General features: G+C 39.1%; 1 protein-coding gene across 1 annotated transcript in view; it reads left to right on the plus strand.

Moving 5' to 3' along the window:
• The window catches only part of TPH2 (tryptophan hydroxylase 2), a 93,525-nt gene that overhangs the window by 56,158 nt on the left and 18,891 nt on the right, over positions 1-18,476 (plus strand). The gene's annotated exons all lie outside the window — the stretch shown is intronic.

Raw genomic sequence — 18,476 nt, forward strand, 5'->3', positions numbered from 1 at the left:
AGGAAAAGATTTAATGGATGTTATAGTATCTTCCTAAAACTGAAGTTCTTCTGAAAACAAGCAATATGGGAGGAAAGGTTTAATGTTGGTTGCCACCTTTAAGATGCTGAAGAGCCAGATCTAGCATGCTCATATGCTGTACCCTAGCTCCATTTCTAAGGGCCCAGGAAGAGAAAAAGCAGTTTTAGCCAACCCATTACCTACAGGGACCAGTCAGTTAGCCTAGTGAGCAAAACCACCAGGGGTTGAAAAATGCGATCTTAAATTGTATGTATTCAGCACAGGTACACCACAGTGGCATATTTGATATGCAGGAATATTCTTCATTTCTGCCCAGAAATAAGTTTTCTCCTAGATTTCTTAAAAACACACAGACCTTTCAGTACATCTTTTGTTTCCTACTTTTGATAAAAATATAGGAACTGGGAGATATTTCTCAACTAAAAGATAAATAGCAATGCAGAAGCCATCTAAATGGCAAGGACCTCTGGGATCAGTATGGAGATGAATAGGCTGTGGTGGACAAGGACAGCATGTCTCTTGTATAGCAGGTTCTCAGCTTCTACTGCTTGTTGCCAGAGATGGGATGCAGGACTTTGTGTTGCTAGAGATCTCCTAAATTTTTTAGAGAGACTGGCAATCTAGATTTCTCAATGAAATTTAATGATTTTTAAATGTTGGCTTATTAAAAAAAATCCCACCATTTTGAGCTGAAGAAAATATATTTGTAGACTGAATCTAGATCTTGACTTCCAATTTGTAACTTCTGGTATAAGGATTGTATCTCATTTGTACTGGCTATCCATCACAATATAATAAATTATCTCAAAGCTCAGTAGCTTAAAAAAACAAACATCTATTATATCATAATTTTTATGGTTGGAAATTTGAAAGCAGCTTAGCTGAGTGGTCCTGGCTCAGGGACTCTCAGGAGGTTGTAGTCAAGATGCTGGCTGGGCCTGTAATTGTCTGAAGGTTTGGGAATTGGCTTCCAAAATGGCTCACTCATGTGGCTATTGGCAGGAGGCCTTGGTTCCTCACCGTGTGGGCCTCTCCTTAGGCTACTTATGACATGGACACTGGCTTCCTCCACAAGAGATGAGAGAGTGTGAGAGCAAGGAGAAAGCTGTGATGTCTTTTGTGGCTTGATCAGATGCTGTTCACATTGGCCATATTCCGTTCATTAGAAGGGACTCATTTCAACCCACGCTCAACTGGAGTGGAATTAGTTTTCACCATTTAGAAAAAGGATTGTCAAAGTATTTGTGGATATATTTTAAAACCACCATATCATGAGTTGTTTAGTTCTGAAACCTTGGTTCTGGTTTTAAATGCCTTGTTTTGGAACCTTTTCTGTGTGTTTCAAACTTGCCTTGAAATTTTCTGGTTTCAGTCTTTGACTCCCTTCTGCCTATACCCTTGATCATGGAGCAAGATGTATTGCTCAGTTGTCTGACCTTGAATAGCCATAAACTGATACTCAATGGCCGGGCTGTGTGGAGCTGACGTGTGTGTGGGTACGTGCATGTGTGCATGTGAACATGTGCATCTAAATAGAGGAGAAGAAGAAATAAGGCAGGAGTTTATGGATGTAAATGTAGGTGGATCCTCGTGAGTGCTGTTAATCCTTTTTTTAAAACAGTGACATGAATACCGTTTTATTGTCCTTTATTTTTACAGTCCATCAAATTATGACTAATTAATTTCATCATTCAAATTACATTTATAAGGAATATGACATTGTCCTCCTCACTTTTTGGAAATTTATAGCTTATATCAACAAAACAGACTTTTTAAGAGGATAGTTTGTATTGAATCTTTAAAGATGAGAAAAGATAGTCAAGTGGAAAAGAGTGAAAGAGGGAATAGAAGAATAGTCTTAGTCAGAATAATCTCTCTGGTTTGGCAGGGATGTGTTCCTTTATGGGGGCTCTGGGGTATGATCCGTTTTGTTGCTTTTTCCACCTTTTTGGGGCCATCTGCATTCCTTGGCTCATGGCTTTCTTCATTCCTCTTTAAAGCCAGCAACGCTGCATCTCTTTGATCTTGTTTCTGTCATCACATCTCTCTCTCTCACTGACCAAGACTGGGAAAAGTTCTGTGCTTCCAAGGGCTTCTATGATTAGATTGGGCCCACCGGATAATTTATGATAATCTTCCCATCTCACTATGTATGGCCATCACCAACATCTGCAAAGATAACATATTCACAGGTTCTGGGGATTAGGGCATCAAAATCTTTATAGGATCATTATTCTTTGTTTCTACTTTTACACTTTCTGGAAAAAACAAATACTCATACCTTGAAATCTATTTTACTAGGCCAGCAAATTTGTAGGATGAATAAGTTTTCTTTAGGAGCTTACATTCCTTAAGATAATTCCAATACTCTTGGCCTTGGGTTGCTTGAGCTCCAACAGCTAAAAACACTTCCATCTAGTAGAGAACATTAGGCCATTAATCATGTTTCACCATCTCTTTTTCTCTCCCTCTCTCTTTTATTGTCCTTTCCCTGAAATGTACCTGCTTTTTTGCAAAAGCCAATTTAAACTACCAAGTATTCTTTAAATGGCTAAAGGATCCTAGCTACCATGAGGTAGGGACAGGGGAAAAAAAAAGAGGTGGTAGTTTCTTTAAGAAAGTCACAGTCTAGTACCCCAAAATACAAAAAACCCAGAGTCAGTATTATTTTTTATTTATGTACATGAGTAGTTATGTAGAAGAAATGGATTTAGCTGAATATTCACCATGTGTGAGTGAGTTCTGAGTTCAGTGTTGGAGGCTGGGCTTCAGGATAGGGGGCAGGAGCTAGAAGAGATGGTCTTCTCTATATAGGTCATGGGTAGGAAGGGTCAAGTGTCCACCAAGGAGGCCAACCTACCTGCAGTCTTATGATGACTTTGAAAGTTTAAAAAAAAGTGTAAACTTGCAAAGGACTTAACATAAATGCTTTAAATGCAGTGAAAAATTTGGGATGGAGTAGGGGTGAGTGTTTGCCTCACCATGGTTTTGCCTGATTCACTCATTTCTCTTTTCTTGATATTGATTTAGCTCCCACCCCAACTCACTCTGACTTTCTGTCTCTCGTGAACCTTCCAGTTTCAAATTTTCCCAATTCTATAGACTGCCCATTTACTTCGAATAGTGTTTTGCAGACTAAAGAGAAATTTGGAAGGATTTTTCCGTATGATGTGGAGAGTATGGAGGAGGATAGCCTCACACAGTGTGAGAAGGGTAAGGGAGATTGTTCCTGAAATGATACTAAAACTGCTATTGACTTCAAGAGCCACATACCATCCATCAGTTAAAAACAAACTGAATAGAAAATTGCCAGAAGATAGTCTTGAAAAAAAACACACACAGATTCCAACCAGGCAATTTCAAAGTAAGCCCTGGAATATATAACCTGTTGGACACCAGGCATATTAATGAACCTCAAACCATATACTGAAACTAGAAGGCAAATTTAATGACCCACTTGCAGAAACAAAAATATTAAGAGCTCAGGTCTTACGGGCAGGGATAAAAAGTCCATGGCAGGGGGATAATGGTAGCTAGCGAGGCCAGATGGGAAATAGAGGCATTATTAGCTGATTTCCTCGAAGTTGTTCACATTAAGTCTTCTGAAGAAGTAGAGGAAAATGAGCAATGAGATGCACCAAAGGAGAAAAATCTATAGAGAGGACAAATGGAAAGCCATGGAAATCACTATTTACGCAGAACAATGAGACAGGCCATATTACTCTTTGACTCTAGGTGAGATTTATATTATTAATGATTCTGTTTCTATAGTGCCTGTTTTTCCTTGTTTAGTGAATTTAAGCACTTATGAAAAAGAGAGTCATGCCTAGTGAAAGCAGACACATAATAACTTTCTGTGATGTACTGTCAACAAATCCGTCTAAAGAAGAAAACCACCTCCACTAGGACTAATCGGCACCACCAAACTCTTTGTCCCAAGCAGCTTTTGAACTTCTTGGTCTGATTTTCCGAGGTACTAGACTATATTGCCTATGGCTCTTCTATCTCCTTGCTATATTTCTATGGAATATTTATTTTGACATTTTAATAATGCTCAGTTTTGAGAATAAAGCTGTCTCTGCTGTTTAATGTGGGCAATGATTTCTATGCCCTGAGAACCATTTAAATGAACTCTTTTGTATCTGAAGAAAGTGATGACAATGCTTAGAAAATGTATTTCAAGTGCATTGTTATACATGTAAATAATTTGCCCTCTGGTGGATAATAAATAAGACCACTGGTTGTGGCAGCATTACTCTTTTTCATACTCATCATAGCTGTCCAAGGTCTGTGTGTGATAGATATGCAAAAATACTCCCAATAAAGGCTGCTTAGAGTGTGTTATAGTTTTGAGACCAGCTATTTACCACTGTAGCACTAGTGGAAGTGAATTTAATAGATTAGTGTGTATGTTAGGAGTTGTAAACTTAAATGTTACTTCAGTGGCCAGCTAGGTAGCACACACGTGTGAAATAGCCTGATACAAGATAATAAGGAGTATCAGAGCATGTGGACAACTGGAGAATGTACATATTATGCTGAAGGGCTTCAAATTCCAAAACTAAAACAAGACAAAAGATTCTTTGGCTGCAAGTGGTGTCTGCAAAAAGCTGAAACAGAACTACAAGGCTCTCAAATTCTCTGTCCTTGTATCTAAAATTAAATTCTACCTTAGACTATACTATCCTTGAGGGACAAGCCCATGCTAGATTCTTCTTTATATCACATTGTACATTCTCAGTTACTGTTTTCTGGACAGCACAATATTTTTCCTAAGAAAAGACAGCTATTACAGTGTTCAGTAGAGATAAGTATCTTATCGCGTAGAGAGGTGGCTGCCTTTGAGTTATAACTTTAAACCTGTTACAAACACGACTCTCATACATATGCACTGAACATGTGTCAAAGATTTATTTAAAACCCATTAACGAGGGAGGGAAAAGCAGGATGGTAAATCTAGTTCAAAGAAGAATTTGAGGGACCAAGAATATATAGTCACTGAAGGAAAGAATCTTGAAATAAGATGCAAAATAGTTAATGTTCTACAGGGCAATAAAACCATAACCTTGAAGTTATCTTTTCTACTGGGCAGAAATTATTTGCATGTCTTGTGGACAAAATAATTTGCAATTTATCAATCTTCACAAATTAACATTGAACTTTACAGTCTGTGGACCCTAATCAATAATAAATAGGAAGTCAGACAAAGATTATATCCCCTGGATCAGCGCTTCTCAAACTGTGATGTATACGAAGTAACCTGAGGATTGTGTTAAAATGCAGATTCTGATAGAGTGGGTCTGGAGTGAGGCCTGAGACTTGGCATTCCTGACAGATCTCACATGATGCTGATGCTGCAGGTTCAAGGACCACACTGTGGTAGCAGGAAAGGTGGGTGGCATTTTAGACATGAGGATCCATTAGACAGTAGGAGAGTATGTCTTTCAAAAGGCACATAGTAATCTTTCATCCTTATTTCCATACTTTGCCTGCTTTTCTAACAACTGGATGAACAGGATATCACCAGATAAATATCATGCAGTATGAAATGAGTGTATTTATGACTTACTCAAGCCCTGAAAACAGACCTTTCATCTATGAGAGCCACGTCATTGCTTCTGTTTTGTGTCTCTGCTCTCATCCTCTTCTGTCTGCTGTTTTTCCATATGACTTACATTATTTATTTTTATACAAATACACAAATAGAAATTTACTGATCAGATGAATTTAGGAACTAGTCCCTGAAATATATTGATTTCCCTTCCCCCAAATGTTAGAAAATGTAAAGGGGCATCTTTCTTCAAACAGTACATCCCATCCTATGATGCAGATGGCTTCAATTCAGTCTATTCATTTCTCATATCATAAAGGCATTTGAAACAGACAAAGCTGTGCATCATCTGTGGGGGAAGCAATCAGTGTGAATACACCACAGATGTTTCCAAAGCAGAATAAATCGGCCTCTGGCCCAGTTGAAATTTTTCCTCCACAAGAGTTTTAGGTGATCCATTCAGTTCTGTCAACCCTGAAACATGTTTACCTTCAGTTTCTGATTGAAAGATTCCTGTTACTGGGTCTCGGTAATGCTGATGAGAGGAGTCTTGGCTAAGGGTAATGAGGGAATAAGGAGTCTTTCCCAGAACCGGTTCCTGGAATGTTAGCCTTATGAAATGGCATTATGAGTTCTGTAAAAGGAGGGACCCATGGGCAAATATATTTGGACAACACTAGCTTAAATAAACAGCTTCGTGTTCTTCTTCTTTTTTTTTCTTTCTTTTTTTTTTTTTTTTGAGATGGAGTTCTCTCTTGTTGCCCAGGCCAAAGTGCAATGGCGTGATCTCAGCTCACTGTAACCTCTGCCTTCCAGGTTCAGGTGATTCTCCTGCCTCAGCCCCCCGAGTAGATGGGATTACAGGCATGTGCCCAGCTAATTTTTGTATTTTTAGTAGAGACGGGGTTTTGCCATGTTGGCCAGGCTGGTCTCGAACTCCTAACCTCAGGTGATCCATCCATCTAGGCCTCCCAAAGTGCTGGGATTACAAACTTCTTAGAACCTTTAATAACATAATATGTGGAGTGAATCTCCAAAAGTGATAAAAAGTTATTTTTCTAAACTTACCATATCTCCTTCATTTGAAGGTGCCATTGGTTGTAAACCATATTGTTAATTTAAGAGTGGCTCTTTTTTTTAGAGGGAAAAAGATTCAGCTAGCTAAAATTTTGATATTGTAAGGTGAAGCTCCATTTTGGAAATGTTAAAGTATAAAAAAAGTGAACTTGAGAATTGTTGGTCAAAGGGTACAAAGTTTTAGATAGATAGAAGGAATAGGTTTTGAGGTCTATTGCACAGAAGGATGACTATAGTCAATAATAATGTATATTTCAAAATAACTAAGAGAGTAACTTTCAAATGTCTCACCATAAAAATAGTAGGTAGGTAAGTGAGATAAATGGACACGTTAATTAACTTGGTTTAATCATGCATGTCACATACAAATACCAAAACATCACATTGCATCCCATAAAAATATATACAACCATGATTTGTCCATCAAAAATAATATTAGAAAAAGATAAATACCATGCAAAGAGGGTCTGGCTGTTTATACTCCCAGCCGAGAAAGAAAGGGTAGCCAGTGCTTACAGTTATAAGCAGAACCACAGATGTCACTGGATGAGGGAGGGGGAGAGAGACAGAGACAGAGAGAGACAGAAGGGGAAGAGAAAGAGACAGCAAGAGACAGACAGAGAAAATGAGAATACACTGTAATCGTAAATTAGAAATTGGTTCTTTATCTGACCAGGAAAAGGGTGGAAGAACCATGGCTACATCTGAGCTCCGATAATGGCAAGGCTAGAACCCTAAACATTTAGATACTGATTGCTATGGAGTGCACTTGACAAGTAATACAAATCTTAGAAACAAAACAAAACACAAAAAGGAAGAAAATACATTATATGGTCACAGTGATCTCCTTTTATGAAATGCATATTAGCATCCCAAGCTTTTAGTATTCCAAGAAACACATTTTAGGAGATATAAATCTAGAATTTTTTTGAAAGGGTGAAATTCATTGTGAACATGACCAGACCATCAGCTATTTTATTTTATTTTATTTTTTGCAGGAAGGAAGTGTCAGGAAATTAATAATACAGGGTTCTGTTTGTACTTTCCTTGATTAAAACAAATAATTTATTTGTTCCAAGTAAAAGAATTTGCATTGATTGGGACTTTTGGTGGTCATGAATCACATGTATTTGAATTTTCAGGATAACCAGTACTTTCTCATGCTGAGAGTTGTAATGAAATGTACAGTCAGTCTTAAACTAATAATCAACTATAATTTATATTAGAAGTGTAATTATAAAGGTAACCTTAGTTTATAAATTGCTAATTAATATTTTCCTGCCTGCTGAGGATATTAGCTTGTTTCCTGGTCCCTCTTGTCTTTGCCTACCTGGCTGGGGATGGGGAATCTTTGGATGCTAAAAGACTTATGCACAGCTGTAGTTCTTTCTGAACATGGATGACATTAAAAATGACCACTTTAGTATCTCTACAGAAAGCTTGAAATAAGCCTCAGGCTTATTTATTCCATGTAGAGTCTTTGAACTAGTTCAGCTGTTTGGATCATTTGATACAAAGCTGACAAAGGGCTGGGAGGAATGCACTTTTATACTTTCTTAATTGAGATGTTTGTGTGGATGATCAGTTTGTGTGTTATTTTTAAGAGTAACTTAATTAAAAGTTAATAATATCTATTCCAAGTCATTACTTTCACTTTTATGTCTGCTGTGCATACAGAAGAGTAGTAGCATCTTGCAAGAAGCACTTGAATTCTTTAACTAGTCACATAGACCTTAACTTCTGTCCTTTTTCACTATTTTCACCACTACCTTTTCTTGGTCTTTTTCTATCTGGGTGCTCTGAGGCCACACTTCCTGCTGACTAATTCTGTCCTGAGAACTTTGATATTCAGCCCAGGCTGTTTTGTTCTACTCATATGTGCGTGTTTCCCTTATGATATTTGTTGTTGCCATTATGAGGTGTTTGCCATCTATTTATATTATGATGAGAACACCACAGTCATCTGGAATTGGAAAACAAACAGGAGCTCTGCATTGCCCACTATGTTCAGAAACACATACATTTGCAATCTAGAATAGTTATATATTTTTGCAACTCAAATCTTTCTTTGTTATTTAGAACTGTATGCTAGGGCTCTCAGAGAGCCATCATACAATTGCAGATGAGAAACAAAGCATCACAACCCTATTTTAGATATTTGGAAACTCATAAAGATAGTACTACCTTGGTAACTCTTCATTCTCTGTTCGTGTGCTGAGTTGGGTGCTGAACCCACCATGCTCTGCACACACTTCATTTTATCCATGCAGAAGCACCATAGTCAACAGCTGGGATCTCTCAGCACTCATCCGAGCTCAATGAAGATGCTGTCTGGGATGTTTGATGTGCAATGTGTGGTGTGGTGCAATGTGGTGAAAAGAATCTGAACTTGAAGTTAGCACAGCTGGGTTTGAGTATTAGATTTGTTACTTCCTAACCTTGTGCTCAGCTTAGGCACAAAGAAACAAATTATATTACCTCTTTTTGTCTCAAATGTCATCCTTCAAATGAAGATATTCTTCTACTGCCCAATGTTGAATAAGGAGTAAAGGAGATGGCATACTTTAGTGATGTACGTATGACATTATCTACATCATACCCAGGTCTGGAAATACTTTTCACCATTACCTAAAAAATTCTAACTGCACCAAAGGAGGTGTGTTATTGGATATATAATTTTTAAGTCATTTTAAGTTCCCCAATTCTCTAGTTTTTCCCATAATTCAAAAGTCCTGACATTGAGGACTTCTTACTTTCTCTTCTCAAAGTAAGCTAGAGTACATTCATCAAGCACAGAAGATTTCTGCAGTCATTTTAATTTCCATAAAGATGTACAAAAGAAAGAGTTTTCTGGTTTAACTACAATGGAGTAGGCTCTCAAAATCTTTGAGTTGTATTAACAGAAGTATGTGTGGTGTAATTCCATTTCTAGCAAAAGCAGAAAGAAGATGGTTGGGACTTTTTTATGAGCTAGAATAGCAGAGGTAATGTTATATCAAACTATAGGGATTTAATTACCCCATTCCACAAATGTAGTTTTCAAATAAAGGAGTCAAAAGGATTTCTAAAGCTATTCTTCTGAACTGTGAAATAAAAACCCAGAATACATTTAGTAGATGTAAAATGTATTACTGTACATTATGAGCCACCACAATGAATGGCATTACAATAAGAAACATGACATGAGATTGAACACACAGTGATTAGAAATCTCTTTGCTCTCTTCTTAGAAATATTGCAATTTGCTTAGAGTTTTATATGCTTGCCACTGTAAGGATGGGCATTTCTGGACTGTTTCTCATGGGTGAATTTCACACTGGGGAAACATCTCCTAGAAAATGGAAATGCTGTCATTTTAGGGCTTAAATCCAGACTAGGGGTAAGTAAGAAATGCTGTTAGGTTTGGGAAGAATAAATCACCTTGTGAGGGGAGTGCTTATCATTTTTTTCAGGATCTAAAAGTCTGTCCTTTAGAATGTCCATAAAAAATCATCTCTTCAGCAACGAAGAGGAGGCTAATGCAGGGTGACTCAGGGACTTCTTTACGGACGGGACTTTAAAGTCTTTACAAAAACCTTTTTTCCTCTTTCTTATTAAAAAGATAACATATATTTATTGTAGAAAAAATTTAAAACATAGATAAGGAAGGAAAATAAAGATCACTTGCACTATCACAACAGCAATAAACACTCTTAACATTTTGGCATATAGTCTTCTAGCTTTTCTGAAAAGTCATTTTGCCAAGTCAAATAAGAACTTAGTAAATGGAAGTTCTGGCATTGGAAAAAGGAGCATCAAGGTGTGCATCCATTTATCAAACACTTGTGCTGTCAGGAGAGTCTTTATCTTTTATATCCCAAGAGGAAAGAATAAATTGGGTATATTCTAGAAATATGGGGTTTGTGACTTTCACTCAACTAAGTTGCAAAGTGTTTTAGTGAACATTATCTGTGGCGAATGAGTTTTGTTTGCTTTTCCTTCTTTGTTTTGAGAAAAAATTGAGCAGATACCACTTTTTAATTAAAGAATTGTTTTCCATACATATTTCCTCAATCTTCAAATTTTCCTTTAGTGCTGTCCCCATTAATGAGAGCTATTTTCATCCAGTCTAATCAATACTCACCCCTTTCATTGTTCTCATTTTGAGTTTAGATCATAAACATATGTCTGTCAGTAGCAAAAGTATTCTAAAGCTCCCCCACTGCACTTGGTCCCAGATACTCATACTGTTAGGGTGTAAAAGGGAAACTGGAATCCATAAAACAAGGTTAACTCTACTGTATATGACACTATGCGGTTTTCCTGAGCTGTGCAGCATAGAGACCTGCTAGTGAGGCAGTATAGTATAGTGGGTAATTCAGAGTGCAGGGTTTGGGGTTAACTTACCTGGGTTTATACCCAGGCTCTGTCATTTACTGGCTGGATGAGGTTAAAGAGAAGATTATTCATAACACTTGTTAAAGAATGGTAAGGAAGACTTTATGCAGGACTATCATGATAGGTGCAGAAACCACTGCAATGGGGTTTTGCAGTAGGGGAGAGAGATTGGGTTCAACTCCTGATACAACAAAGAAAAGTAAGAATTTATAGCCAAGGAACAGGGTTGGGGAGGTAGTGGTCAGTGCATGGAGAGTTACTAAGAGGAAACCTCGGGGGCAAGGGAGGATTCTGGCTAAACTGACCTAACAGGACTCTTGTGGAAGGCAGGCCAGGATGATTCAGACATCATCTGGGGAAAGGTAGGGGATGAGGAATCTGATCAGATACTGAGGGTGATCAAATATCAAGGGTGATTCCAGTCAGATATTGAGGGTGATCAGATATCAAGGGTGAGGGATTCTGGCTAAATTAAACAATTCAGTAGGATTCTTGCTAACATCGGACAATGTAGACATGAGCACAGAAGCACCAAAGTCAAGGTGTCGCTGGAAAAATGTCTCAGAGAAACCTGATTAGAGTTTGGTTAAGATAAAGATCTTTGTCAGTAACCTTGGACAAGTTACTTAACCTCTCTGTGCCCCAGTTTTGTCATCTTTAAAATGAGGCTAATGATACCATACCATCTTGTAGAGCTGTTGTGAGAAGTGACGAGATAATGCATTGCGAAGCTGCTTGGCACAGTGCTAAGCGTTCAAAAAATGCCAGCTAGCATGTTTCACATGACTGTACTCTCAGACTTCTAGGTGGCCATATCAGAAAGCACGCATGTCCAGGAAAGGCCCCTGGAGAGTTTCTTACTTTCTTCTGTGACCTTGGGTAATCCTCTAACTTTCAACAACTCACGTTTCCCCTTCTGAAGTGCAGACCATGCAGTTTATATTACAAAATGGTTTTAGATGGAGATAGCATGCTACTTTGCAATGTAAAGTGTTTTAACCACAGATAATAGAGGTAAGGCCTCCCCTAAGAGATGTCGAGCTTCTCCTTGGAGATGGAGGAGGCTTCCCCTGAGTGAATAGCACACCTCCCCGCAAGCATAGAGAAAGGCAAGTCACAGGAAACAGCTTGGGGAAAACAAAGGAAAAAATATTGTTTGTGCCAGTGAAGGCCTGTGAAAGATGAATTCCTGACTAAACTTCTTAAGTAGATTAGGAGTGATGCTGTTCATAAGTACATGCAGCCCTCCCTGAATAACGAAATAAAGCAATAAATTTGGGGTTTCAAATCTTGGCTGCTCCTCCTTATGAGTTCATGCTTCTGAGAACTCCAGCCAGGTGTTTGCAGTTTGGCTGTAAGATGACTTCATTAATACACAAGTATGCAAAGAAGCCATTGGAAGAGTTCCAAAAGATGTTGTTTGCTCTAGTTTTGATGTATTTTGGATATGTCTTCATGTTTGTACACAGGGGTCCTATGTTGGTGTCTAACTAGCAAGGTTTAAAAGTTCTCTGTAGAAAACAAGGGGATGTACCTTAAAATGACATGCTTTAGAAACATCTAATTGTTCAGCTCTCACAAAAACTTTTTTTTTGGCTGTTCACTTTTTCCTCTTTCAAATCTAATTAAAGAGTCTTAGTTCTTCCAAGAAAAAAGCCAACGGTATAATAGGCAAGGTAAGGGCATTGGATTTTGCTTCTTTGGAAAGGTGTTCTAGCAAAGGCACACTCTTATTGTATTCCTATTAAATATCTTTTCCACAGCGCTGATAGAATCAGTTATGGCCCATTCATTTATTCATTAAGTAATATTTACTGAGCAACTACTACGTGTCAGGACTTAGGAATTCAATTGTTAAACAGCTAGTCCTACTTTTTGGGAGCTTACAGTCTACCGAGGGATATAGATAAGTGAATAGGGACTTTATAGCTTGTGAAGGCAAAGATAGAAGAAGGAGGGCACTCACATCAGGTTCAAGGAGCAAGATGGCTGATCAAAGGTGGCTTCCTGAGGGGAGGCTTCTCTCAGCAGTCAAATTGGTAAATTTTAATTTGCTGTTACATATGCTTACTGGTAGAATAGATGTTAATACTTCAGGAAACTTTTGCATCTAATGGGCTATCTCTACATTGGAAAACTCCTTAAGTTGAGATTCAGAAACTGTTGACCTGTAATTAAGGCCATGCTTGCCTAATCACAATGTAATTTCTTTGCAGAATCAGAATCCTGAGATGGGATGAGTCAGCCACACAGATAATGCTGTTCCTTATTGTCCTAGAGCAGGGAATCTTCACCTGAGTTATAGCTCTTACGTTTATTTAGCATCTGACGTATGTTCATTCATGTGAGTCTCACAATGGCACTTCAAGGGAGGCAGGACTCATATTATCCCTTAACGCAGTCCTGGTATTCATTCACATGATGCTGCACACACATTTGGTGCCTAATACAACTTTGGTGAGGAAAGGAACCCCATTTTATAGGTGAATAAAGGGAGGCTCAGACAAGTTAAATGTGCGTAAGACCATAACGCAGAATCATGGCAGGGACTGAGCCATTAGTTTTCTTAGTCCTGGTCCAGTCTAGCAAACTACTTCACAAGAGTTTAGGGTGTTAGGGTAAGTTGTGACCAGGTGAGATAGCAGAAGCCCTTGTTCATTGTCCTGGAGAGCCAATTTGTTGCTACAAAGTGGATTTCAGGGTCTTTACATCATGCAATCCTCTAAAAAAGGGATTACAAAGCAGCATCTTCTGGTCTGGCTAATATCTGAGCAGTGTGCATGCGTGTGTGTGTGTGTGGGTGTGTGTGTGTGTATGCCTGCATCTTGCTTATAGTGTAAAAAATTGCCTATATTTACACATCAGAGGATATCACATGACATCCAGATTCTTAGCTTCTCTCAAAAACAAAAAGAGAAACAAAAACAAAACCAGCTTCTCTGGCAGTCAGATTGCTTTATACCAGTGGCCAATTGATCAGAGCTGAGTTGCTGTTGTTCCCTTAGATGGGGTTCATGATCCTCCACTGGGAAGTGGAACTTCATCTTCAATCACCTGCCTGTCCTGCCTCTACTGATTGATTAGGGGAAGGGAAAGAGAAGAGAGAGATTGTCATTCTAAGCTTGGCATTGTCATTCTGGCTACCAGCTCTCTTGGTAGCCAAAGCCAGAGAGTAAGTTGGCAAAATAACTTGTCATGAGACACCAGAAATATTTCAAGTCATCATCCTTTATTGTCTCATGAATTTTCACTATCCTTTACCAAATTAATTTTGTGTCCATCAAATAATGCAAACATAAGTAGAATGCTGTAAAGTAATATTACATAGTATTTTGTTTTGTGCTTTGTAATATGGCTTTTTAATAGAGACACAACGTATTATATTTCTAAACTAGCCTCATTGATTGTAATCTCAGCTCTCTTGAGCAGTGCTAATTAGAGTGCCATTTCCAAATGGTGAGACTAAGAGGACTAGTCTTCCTTTGTGACTTGTTTATAGTGTATGTTCTTCATTGGCTTTCAACAGGCCTGTGTTATGTTTCTTAGGATATCCAGGAGTCACAAAGGAAATGAGGGCACCTACCCCAGGGCAGGACATGGCAGAATGGCTGCAGGAAAGCTAGACAGACCCCTGTCTTTTCTGGCACACACCAAGCTCAACTATCAAGAACACGATTTAAACATCAATTCTGGGGGCCTGTAATGTTCAGTCACTCTGGGGACAGAAGGAAGATAGTGTGGTGTGGTAAAAACAGCATAGTCTTTGGGAGTTAGGCACACTTGATTCCAATCTACTTCTATTGCCCTTAAATTTGCAGAAGTTACTCAAGCTGCATCTCAGTTTCCCCATCTTTGAAATGGGGGATTTAGCACTGGCAAATAATAAAACTTCAATAAGTAGTAGTTATTTTATTTTCTCCATTTTACACACAGGGAACCTAAAACTCAGATAATATCTCCAAGGTCAAGTAAATGGCAGAGCATGCCCTTGAACCTTGGTCTCTCACTCCAAAGTCAATGCTCAAACTACCACATTACATCACTTTCATAATGTCTGCCTCTCAGGGTTGTTGTGAATATGATGTAAAGTGCTTAACACTGTGTCTGGTGGAGTGCAGGCTTCAGTAACTGGCAGTGATTATTATTAGAGATAGGTGAGCTCAACTGAGCTTAAATGCCTTCTAGAGGTTCAATTACTAAAAGACCCTCAACGTGACAGGGACCCCAGTTCACAGGCATATCTTTTCAGCCCCATTTACACATATAGATGCTTGGTGTCAACTCTGAGTATGAGAGATGATGATGCTAGTGGTGATGGTTAGTGACTAGAAAAGAAACATGACTTCATTAATAAAAACTTAAAATAGAAGACTGCTCAGTGCAATGGAGTGGCAAGAATGACTCTCCCTGCCAAACATACCTTTCTCGTCAGTTTTCAGACATGAAATCATCTTCCAGGATTCTCTATCTTGCCCGGAGAGAAACAGGCGAGAAAGTGCAAGCTCCTTAGACCTAATGTCTAGGAGGAAGTTGCGTTTAGTAATGCAGGAATAAAAATAAGATGACCCTCTAAAAGGCAGTGGTGACTACCCACAGCTCATGTGGGAGTCAGTAAAAACCTCATTTTTCATGCTAGCATTCGAGAGCTGACCTTTAAAGTCACCACATCTGGGGAGAATGTGTGATTTGATGCAGAACATTTTAGGGCATGCCAAAGGATGAATGGCTGAGAATGCGCTCATCAGTTTTCTTCTTTTTCAAGGAGCTCAGAATTGCTTAGATTATAAAAGTCAGTTCCTGGGCACTGCCAAAGCTATAGCATTTGCATAAGCAGGTCTTCTGTGCAAAGTAGATTAAGCACATATATAAATGGAATGCTGATCCATGCACCTGATATGAAAATGATGTGTACCTGTGTGTGTGTGTCCATGTCCTCACAGTGAAGTTTAGCTATTTCAAGGTAGCTAGTTATGTTAAGTTCAGCAAAGGGTCATTTGGAAAAAGATGGAATTGCTTTAAAAGAAGAGCCAAACTCTGTCAATTGCTTTGTTATGGAGATGTTGCCCTGAGGCTCATGCACTATTTCTAAGGTCCAATGAGCGAGACTGCTGAATATAAAACTAGCTTTTGATTTGTGAAACGCAAAATACCTGCAGGTCCAGAAGGAATAAAGTAAGTCTGTTTGTATTAATAAAACCAATTTTTAAAGAGCCATGGAATTTTGTAAAAAACAGAATTGGATGGATGGACATCTCACAGATTCATCTCCAAGAAAAAATAGCATCTGTCTGATCTTGTGTTTCATCATCTGCTAAATGAAGGTCTGGACAGTGATGCTGACAGAAATTCCTCGTAGCTGCTAATTCTGAGCAGGTTGGGCTGTGAGGCACTTTGGAGCTTGGATCTGTTACAAACTCGTCCATTCTCTAGCATTTTCCCTGGCAACTCTCCAGTTGGCTACAACCTTCAAAAGCAGCAAACTGAAAAACTTTCCCCCTGACATTTTTGGATGAGAATCCAGATGTCAGAATCAATGGGTCTTCAGAGTTGCTACTTGTAATGAAGGAGGCCAGAAACCACTTAACTACAAAGCTGCTGCCTAACTTCTATAGGAGCTACCTGCCAACCAACCTTCATCCATGCTCCAAAAGGCGTGTGGTGTCTTAGGGCCTGACTGTGGCAAGGAGGCTGGTTCCACCCTTCCTCACTGACTTGGGGACCACTGGCTATTGTTTAAAGGGAGTAGAGAGAGAGGTCAAAGAGCAGACCTATTTCTAAACCTATAAGTGAAAACCACTTTGATGGCTACTGTAGACTTTTACAAAGTCTGTAATACTGGAAAATTGGCTGAGGTTAGTAATGACTCACTCAGAAGGCTGGCATTGACTCTGTTGGCATGGCCTGCAGGGCAGCTCTTCTTGCTTATCTATTTCCTCCCTCCCTCTCTTCCTTTCTTTCCACCTTAACTATTTGCTGAGTACCTTACGCACGTCAGGCAGGATGATAGAGAGCAGGAATTCAACAACAATAACAACAACAACAACAATAACAACAACAAAAGTCAGACCCTGTTCCTGATTCCAGGAAGCTCAGGGTCTAGTGGAAAGGACAGGCAGGAAGACTGGCAGTTTCTGTGTGGATTCGTATGGGCTACCTTGGGGATGGGAGGAGGGCCACCTAACCTGCCAGATGGACACGAATCAGACAAAGGGGCTGGATAATGACAAGAGCATTCCAAGCAGAGAGAACACAGTGTGCAAAGGCCCAGGTGGAATCTGCAGAGAGCAGGATCAGTCTGTGCAATTGCCACTAGTTCCCTGTGGGGTGGACAATTGGGAGGAACAGGGTTGAGCAATGAAGGTTGAGAGAAAGCGGTGGCTAGACAATGGAGGGCCTTTTCTGCCACATAAAGAAGTTTGGACTTTTACTCTAGAGCAGTGAGACAATGAAGGTTTGTCATTGGGCTACTAGATGGTTGTCATGACCTACCACTGAGTCTTGGAGATGGGAGTATCTTAGATGGATCTTGCCAGAGTCTTAAGTGTGGGCCAACTGCTTGGGTGGCACCAATGTCAAATGAATGCATGACATTCCTGTTAGTCCTTAAGTGAAAGGAAGAGATTGAGGTATATTTCTTTCTTCTTCTTTTTTTTTATTTTAGAAAATACCATTAAAGGCTGGTATAGGAAGTAGCGTTAAATAAGAAGTCAGGTGGCCTTCTTTGCAGTTGAAAATGCTCCCAGATAAGCTGAGGAAGGGGCAATAAAACTGAAATGGCCAGAGTACACTTAAACACAATCATCCATTTATTCTTGAAAGCAACCCAAAAGATATAGGAAGCAATAGTTAAGAAACACACAGAAAAATTCAGACTAAAACAGCGCTGCTGAAAATCGCCTATGTCGACGTATTCTTCAATAAAAGTTGTTTTCTGCTGACACTTTTTTTTCTTCCTACGGATGTCCCTCTTATATTTGATGATCAATTTTCCACAAGGTTTGCCATAATGTTTCCTCAGAGCTTAGGTTTTTACATTTTCGTTCATTCAATGGCTGTTCTTAACCTAAGACAATGTATGATGTTTTCACAATTCAGGGTCATCTTTTTCTAGCTGACAAGATGTTTCTCAAATCCCCACTCTTTTCTCCACTTGTTTTTTCCCTCTCTTGCTTTGAGGAGAATCACTGGTAAAAGAGGCCATCTCTGCTGGTCTCAGTGGAGCCTGTGATCTGGTACATTCTATAATTTGACTGACCTCCACCTTCCTATGACGTGCCTTTTGGGTTTCCTGAAATCACCCCCATCCTTCCTAATACCTCAGGCCAGTGTCCTAGACCATTTACTTTTCCCAATAACTTCTTTTCTTGCAGTCCTTCTAAGATCCCATTTCTCCTTCAAAATTCGACCCAAGCTTCATATTCTTCACATCCTGAGACAGATAAGCAAAGAT

This window comes from Symphalangus syndactylus, chromosome 13 (genome assembly GCF_028878055.3).
Source record: "Symphalangus syndactylus isolate Jambi chromosome 13, NHGRI_mSymSyn1-v2.1_pri, whole genome shotgun sequence".
Lineage (NCBI taxonomy): Eukaryota > Metazoa > Chordata > Mammalia > Primates > Hylobatidae > Symphalangus > Symphalangus syndactylus.